Here is a 7,200-nt window from a genome sequence, read left to right on the forward strand (position 1 = left end):
GAAACAAAAGCCTCGTTCCCTTTCACCCGAGAAAGATCGCTTGCTTGAAACTCAGTCTCGCCTTGATTGATTGTTTGTTGTGTTCCTTTTTTTTAAACTTTGCGACATGCTTTTCTTTTTTTAGTCTTATATACTTATTGCCCGTTATAGGTAGTGCCAATGTCAGTTATATTACCCACTTCACAATGTCACAAGCGCCATCAAAGTGTTCACTCGAAATATTTCCCTTGGGGAGAAGCCATAGATCGACCCAGGTATCTTACGAAACGCAGAGACGTGGTTCATTATGTTCATAGTTTCGTGCTTAGCGATTGGTTCTTCCGCGTTCTTATCGGCAGATGCAACCATCCGATTGACTGAGGACCAATAATGAGATGCACGGGACTCGCCACACCCCGCGTTTTTTAAGATATCGGTGTCAATAATCTTGTTTAATCCATAATACCTGCAGATCCCAAGGAGCCTTCCTGGGCTCGATTCCAGCGTCCGCTCTGCACAAGGGAGTAGCGCCTTCCTCGTCAATACGAATTTCACATGTCCCGATGAATTATTTATTCACTCCGCGCGACGCGACTGGCGCGCCGCCGAGCGGCAATTACCCGAAGATGGCGCAGTGAGGACCCCAGCGGAACACCACGCAGCGTACATTGGTATACGGATTGAAGTCGGAGGGGTACGGTTGCTCTGGGTTGACAGCATGAACTGCTGCGTCGTTGGGTACTCCAATATTTATGCGTCGTATCTCGTGGGGACAAAGTTTCGTAGTTCTTCAACTCGCCGATGTTCTGTGAAACAGCTACAACGAAGGACCCGTGCCATACGACGCGAGATATTTGGTATCCCGGTCATGCCCGCCACGGTGTCGGCACGGCTAGTGTATTCTACACTGCCACTTTGCGCTCTGCGTTTTGTTTTTGTAGCAGTAACGGCTACATCGATTAGCGCCGATGGGACTAACCGAAATACCGCACTCGCGGGTATGCAGTGCCAGTTTGGTTGGAGGAATGCCCTCCAAAGACGTTTCGTTCCCATCGTGCTTGTCAATGATATTATTGCCGGACCAGTACGGCGTGCACTCTGTACTTCATAAAGAAAGATTCTGACGGTACAAAAAGTGACAAATATTAATCTAAGGGAAACTACAATGAAACTTGGAATCACTGGACAATCGACGTTTGAGTATCGTGTGATAGTTTTTTTTTTATCAGCCCCGTTTCGGACGTGAAATTCGGCTTTCTTCACATATGGGGTTGCCACTAGTCAGCGGCTTCAAAGCAAAAGGCGAGATCGTTTTGTTCAAATCACTGTAAAATAACTGGCACATCTAAAAAAAAATAATGATAAATTTAAAAAGTTAAGTAAATAAGTTTTTCCTTACGTTTAAACCACACACACACACACAAGCTTAACAGGTTTGTTTTAAAAAAAATGCCGCTCGTGGAGGTGAGTTATAAGGCCAGGGAGACATATTATAGGGGGCTAATCGTAACGATCAGTCGGTTAATTAGTTAAAATTTGTTAATTAACTTTTTAATGAACGAAAATGGACATATGGTTCCAATTAGAAACTTGCTCAGCGTCATCGAAAACCACTAAATCAGTAATTTTTGGGAAGATTTTGAGCGCGTGAGAAGCGTAGTAGTGCACTAAATTTACCCCTCGTGGAGCAGGTACAAAGCTAGCGGTTACGATAAGGCGCCTGCGCTATTTTTCCTTCTCTTATCTAGCCCCAGCCTTGTACCTGCTCCACGAGTGGTAACTTTAGTACAATACTACGCTTCTCGCGCGCCGAAAGTCTTTCTGAAAATGACTGATTTAGTGGTTTTCGATGACGCTGAGCAAGTTTCTAATTGGAACCATATGTCTATTTTCATTAATTAACGAATTTTAATTAATTAGCCAACTGATCGTTACGATTAGCCCCCTATAATATGTCCCCCTGGCCATATAACTCACCTCCACAAGCGGCATAAGTGTAACGTTTACGGCTTTTTTAAACAAATACGGTAAGCTTAAAAAAAAACACCCTATGTATATATATATATATATATATATATATATATATATATATATATATATATATAGGGTGCTTTAGAGAACGCAGGCCAAGTCGCTCCTGCGAAAACTACTCATCGCAACGAAAAAATGCTTGTGGTGTTTTGGTCCTGGGCCAGGGGCCCATTTAGGAAAATTATTAAAGTCCGGGATAATTAAGTTGTTAATTATTTTTGCGTAATTCACTTTTTTATTATTGCGTTTAAAGGCATCGTTTAAATAAGAAAATTGTTCAGCATCACTGAAAAACACTACATCAACAAATTGCAGAACGATAGAAGGCACGCGAAGCATTTTACGGCTTTCTGAAAAACCGCGCAAAATCGACTGGTGTTTAAGCTTCGGTTTGCTATCAGAACGCACCTCAGCCCTGGTGGCACCGCGCCCCGTGGAGAGATAGTGCAACCAACCTCTGCAGCGTCGCGTGATGACAGCGCAGCAGAGGTTGGTTGCACTATCTCTCCACGGGGCGCGGTGCCGCCGGGGCCGAGATGCGCTCCGATAGCAAAACGAAACTTAAAAACCCGTCGATTTTGTGCAGTTTTTCAGAAAGCCGTAAAATGCTTCGCTTGCCTTCTATCGTTCTGCAATTTGTTGCTTTAGTGTTTTTCGATTATGCTGATCATTTTTCTAATTTAAACCATGCCCTTAAACACAATATTAAAAAAAGTTAATAACGCAAAATCAATTAGCAACTTAATGATCCCGGACTTTAATAATTTTCCTAAATGGGCCCCTGGCCCAGGATCAAAACACCACAAGCTCTTTTTCGTTGCGATAAGTAGTTTTCGCAGGAGCGATTTGGACTTGTGTTCTCTGAAACTCTCTCTCTCTCTCTCTCTCTTTCTCTCTCTCTCTCTCTCTCTCTATATATATATATATATATATATATATATTGTGTTTAAAATACTTTACCTTAAGAAAGTCAGTTGTTTTTCACTAGTTTCATTTTGGCACGGGAAATTGATTCTTCAACATACTCAATCATTGAAGCGAAGCGCTCTACCAACTCTGCTAACCAGGAGTAAGACGTCAGTAGAGGAAACGGGTTTTATCAACTGTCACCAGTCTAACTCCAACAGGGGTGAACGGTATGCATTTTAAGGTTATGATGATAAGGCAATTAATCCAAAGGTGAATGCGAAGTGGACAAGAATGTCGATAATAATCTCTGGAGAATGGGAGCAAAGAAAACGAAAGACAAACACGAATCTTTTAAGACAGCTAGGTGCCTGGTGCGCGACCGAAACAAAATCCGCATGGTCTTGATATCGAACCAAGGACCTCTCCATTTCCAGCGCTCTACCAACTGAGCTAACCAGGAGCTAGACGTCAGTAAAGCAAGGGGGTTTTATCAGCTTCCATCAGTCTAACACCAACAAGAGTGAATGACATGCATTTTATGGTTATGATGATAATGCAAATAATACAAAAGCGCAAGCAAGCAGGAAAAGAATGACGATAAAGGGGAACAAGGGGGACAAAGGACAAGCACAAATTTCCAAACACAGCTAAGTGACAAGTTGGCGACCAAAAACGTTCGCCTGGTCCTGGTATCCAACCAGGGACCTCTCCATTTCCAGTCGAGCGCTGTATACCAACTGAGGTAACTAGGAGTTAGATGTCAGTTGAGCAAGAGGTTTTTATGAGCTGCCACCAGTCTAACACCAACAAATGTGAACGGCATGCATTTGAAGTTTAAGATGATAATGCTATTAATGCAAAGGTGCAAGCGAGCTGGACAAGATAGACGATAATAATCCCCGGAGAAGGAAAACAAGGGAAACAAAGCACAAACAGAAATCTCCAAACAGAAGTAAATGACTGGTGCGCGACCGAAACAATCCGCCTGGTCCTGGTATTGAACCAGGGACCTCTCCATATTCAATGGAGCGCTCTACCAACTGAGCTAACCAGGAGTTACTCTCAACCCGTCAGTTCCTCCGTGCGCGTTTCCGCCGCAACAGCTTCGCACGCGAAAAGGCGCCGCAGACTGCTGAACGCGTCTCACTGTCGAACGCCAGCTCCTCCACTGGCGGCGGTACGCGTGTTTTTCAAAGCGCCTTCTATACTTCCCGCACTGGGTGTATAGACGTTGAGTTAGACGCCCACATTTTCCACGCGCATTTGCGATAGATTCTTGGTGTATGAATATGGCTGTTCACACGGATACGAGTATGTATAACTGGAAGTCAAATACAACTCACTGCTTAGGTACCATGAAGGTGCGCTGACCGTCGATGGCCAAGGGAGTTACACACTTTTGGGACAATATGCACGAGAAATCATGCCGAAGCAATAACACTCAACAGATCTTAAAGCCCTATAGGCGGGAATATCTAACCGAACAGGCAAAATTATTGTAACAAGTTAGAACGTCTCGGCGAAACATCGACGCAAGTAGTGATTCGTCCGAGGATTATCTAATGCTGGTGGCGCTGGTTTTTAGGCAAATAAATAATACAAACTCACAAATTTGAAGGACCATTGAAGGACGCGTCTTTTGCTATAACATCCATGATGGGCCAGAGCCTTTTCTGAAAGTGGCATATTTTAATCAGTTTGAATCCCGAACTGGTGGTTGCCTTGATAATATGTCGACAGGAATACCTTTCTAAAACGCCATACTTGCCGCGTTGAGCTCCAGGTATCGTGAGAAGCTTGGGTAAATTAAAATTTCGGTGATATAAGTCGCTTCTTGAACGCAAACATTTTTTTCTTAGATTTAAAATATAATTATACTGGATGTTTGGGAGACAAAATAACTGTGTTTTTAGGCCCGCGCATGCAAATAAGCCACGCATCGCAGAAAGCTAAAACTTCGTGAGAGTGTGACGTTGGCGGTGCTGATAGAATGGCTCCTGATCAAAGCAGAAAAATAATAATTAAAGATTTTTGTCCTACGTCTATCTAAGCGTAATATTGTCAAAACAAGAAATGGCGTTGCGTGCGCCTATAGCTTTTATTTCAATAGAAAAAGAAAATAACTCGTCAACAAGAACGAAAGAAATATTTCCTTCTTGCTGCCAAGTGTTTTTTTTTTTACAGAAATAAATGGCCCTTGAGTCGACAGTGCCATTTCCTGTATTGAAAATATTAAGCCTAGGTGGACGTTGGAGTGACGACAACCAAGTGATCTGGGCCGGACGCATCTCGCATGGCCTCCGTGGACATTTCAAGTTTTCAGCGAACCTGTGCAGGAAAGTTCCACAACTTCACCACCGACATGCGGCGGAGCGAGAGAGAAACCCCCTGACACCAAATTCTTGGGTGAGCGGGCCGTTTTTGTTCTCAAGTTTTCACCATTTTTCTCGACGAAACGAGGCGCCGCCTCGCTCAACCTCACGACAATTGAAAACGAGCGTGTTGGTTAATCTATACAAAACTTGAAAGTATAAAACAGAGAGGACGAGGACGGGAACAGGAGATCTTCAACATCATTCCCGTCCTCGTCCTCTCTGTTTTATACTTTCAAGTTTTGTATCAACCTCACGCTCCATTGAAAGACAAATGGAAGGCGTCCGCAGCCGCCGCACCGACTTCAAGATGGACATTCAAGGCCCCGGAATACCTATTTTGGTTCCCGGAAACGGAGTCGTCGAAGTAGAAGGGGAAGAAATTACTCCCGAGGAGTTTCACTCTGCCGGGGGATGTTGGATGCCGGTCTTACTCAAGGCCCGAGCAGAGAAGAAAGCGCTAAACCTAATGGCCGGTTTTCAGCCAAACCGCACTTTAAAGGGGCCCTGCAATCATATTTAAGGGTCTACCTTTCATGCGGTTTCCACGTCTCTTGGGGTTCGGGCAAGCCAGCGGGCACGGAAAGAGTGGCTAAATATCAGTGCGCCATATTTTAACCGGACGACACGGAAACCTCCTCCACCGACGAGGGCGACCCGCGGTACCGAAAGCGCGCAAAATGTGACGTCTTTGGTCCTGGGCTTACTAGTGGTCAGAGCCACTACAAACTTCTTTTTGGTCAAAATACAAAATATAAGTGGCGCGAACCGTTTCAATTATTTATAAAAGTAGTTTTTGTTCACTATTATAGATGAAAAAAAGAAAGAAATGCAGTTTATAAAGTACGGAAACAAGAAATGACCCGTCAACATACCCGCCGCCAAGCGGTGGAAAAGGCGGCGCATACTAGAAAGGAGTAGTGGGATAAGGCGCCGACACGGAAAAATCCCGGATGCACGCGGTGGCGCTGCAGTCGTATGGACAGCAGAGCCGTTTATTGAGATAGTTTGGCCATACATTGGTTTGAATAGGCGAGCATCTCGGGGCCAACCACAGCCCGCGAAACAGCCCCTAGCGGTGGTCGTGTGCTCTAAGTTTGTGACACGACTAATTTGAGCCGTTTTAGCGTCGCTGGAGTGAAAAAGTTTAGCTCTTGGTGACTGAAAACCTCGTGCATGTGAGGTTTTAGTCACGCCAATATTCAAGTGTAGAATAAACGAACGTGCATTCCAAACCAGCCCTATTGAAAAAGGCCAATATGAACTCGGCTTATTGGAAATATTGTACTCCAATGAAGATGATGGAAACCAATAAAAACCTATTGTTATCCGATTAACCCAATACGCACGATGGGAATTCATATCGGAGCACAATATCTTGATATAGTATGCGGTTATTGGTATACAACAGGATATTGGAGCACAATATCGCGATATAACTTGCGGTTATTGGTATACAACACGATATCGGAGCACAATACCCCGATATACTACACGGTTATTGGAATAGAATACGACATCGCGTGCATATTGGTGACCGACATGGACATACTGTACGGCCACACGATATAGAAATATTGGTCGTCGATCATGGGACCAAAGGAGAATACAATATGATATCGCGTGCATATATCTCAGAACGCGGGTACCAAGTTACCAACATGCATTACGTTGGCATATCCACACGGCAATACGCGAAAAATATATTGGGCGTGGATACACACATAACATAAACGTTCTGCGTTACGAACACATTAACATTGATCGACAGTGCAAGTATGTACAGCTGTTAGTACAGTACACACAGCCTCGCGCGCTTGAAACTAGACAACCACCAAACCATTCAGAATAACTAGCCGGAACACCCGCCGCGACCTACCTTTTAATGAGTAAGCCCAATAACGACGTG

The 7,200-nt window shown here is 44.2% G+C and overlaps 1 non-coding gene across 1 annotated transcript; it reads right to left on the reverse strand.

Annotated features, from left to right (window-relative positions):
• Positions 1-3,901: 3,901 nt before the first annotated feature.
• Trnaf-gaa lies at positions 3,902-3,974 on the reverse strand. Its single transcript has one exon. It is a non-coding gene; the product is annotated as a tRNA-Phe (tRNA).
• Between the last annotated feature and the right edge of the window lie 3,226 nt (positions 3,975-7,200).

Source organism: Ixodes scapularis, unplaced genomic scaffold, assembly GCF_016920785.2.
Source record: "Ixodes scapularis isolate PalLabHiFi unplaced genomic scaffold, ASM1692078v2 ptg000317l_1__unscaffolded, whole genome shotgun sequence".
Taxonomy (NCBI): Eukaryota; Metazoa; Arthropoda; class Arachnida; order Ixodida; family Ixodidae; genus Ixodes; species Ixodes scapularis.